This window comes from Rhagoletis pomonella, unplaced genomic scaffold (genome assembly GCF_013731165.1).
Source record: "Rhagoletis pomonella isolate Grant_MI unplaced genomic scaffold, Rhpom_1.0 Rhpom_scaffold_00011, whole genome shotgun sequence".
In the NCBI taxonomy this organism is placed as follows: Eukaryota; Metazoa; Arthropoda; class Insecta; order Diptera; family Tephritidae; genus Rhagoletis; species Rhagoletis pomonella.
Genome location: NW_023458565.1, coordinates 13,439,193 through 13,440,486, shown reverse-complemented (window position 1 = coordinate 13,440,486; position 1,294 = coordinate 13,439,193).

The following is a 1,294-nucleotide window of genomic DNA, read 5'->3' as shown; positions in this document are numbered from 1 at the left end:
TTCTGTTCGCAAAGCTCATGAACGGCTGTAGCGATTTTTTTGAAATTCCGGACACCTACTGCGGACTTTGCAGGATGGTTATGGACTAAAAAAAAAATCGATATATAAAGGGGGCGTGGCACCTTCCATAAAAACAGAATTTTTCGTGGTAGACTACTGGAACTTGGTATGGGGATATATAACATCAATCGCATACTCCTGGAGAAAAATTTCAGCTATTAGAAAAGGGGGCGTGGCAAGCCAAGTAGATGTAGGAGAGTTCTTTTAACGGTCTTAAGATTGAAGAACCTAAAACTTATATGGAGATCTGTATGATGCCCTAAGTAGATATTTTAGGAGCCGATTGTATTATGAGCGCTTCTCTGAATTAACGCCTGTAGCTTAAAATGATTCAAAGGACTTCTCACCCTAGGGAACCCATGCTACGGGGAGGCAGGAGCCAACTGGTCTTGTCCCAGGGTTTTTGATCAATTCTTTACAACTTCAATTAGAATCATGCTTCCCAGACCCAGCGCACAATTGGGCAGATATTTGTAAATAAACATATTTTTTTTTTTTAAAGGAACACTTTAATTGCATACCAGCATAAATATGTAATTTTATAACCTCAAGTATCAGGCTTAATTTATTAGAAAATATTAGGTAACTCTTTACTACAGCTTTTCACAACAGCAACACTTAAAAAAAAGCAAGCAATTCCTAGACAATTTTCCAACCAACAAAGCATAGTGCTTCCGAGTTCTCATTCTTCACTTAATTCCACTTGAAAGTGCATAGCATAGAATGTCCTTCCATGACTCAATGTATTCCCCATTCAAATGTATGTACGTATGTATGTATGTTCTAGTGGGAATACTTAGTATGCGCCTATCTCCTGCTTGACAGTAGGCAATGAAACAATAGGATTACAAATGTAAGCAAAAAAATGTCACTTGACCTGATTTTCAAAAATGCAAAAATACGGCAGGATGAGCTGCATTGAGCTGATGCCATTGATGTTGCGGTGGCAGGTAAAGCCAACGTAAATACAGTTACTCCCAAAATTGAGCATACGGTTTTTTTTTTGTTGATATTCGCAATGTTTTACATGCAAATTTTTTTTTTTGTTAATTTTGTTTTATAGCTTACGTTTTAGCAAATCCCATTTAAATCCAAGAATGATACTGTTTACAAAAATTAAGAAAAATCTGCAAATCGCAAACTCTTTAATACGCATTTCTAAAAAGAATTCAGGTATGCAGTTTTATATATAGCCCATTAAATTTTAGTTTAGTATTGTGCAAATTTCAATTGT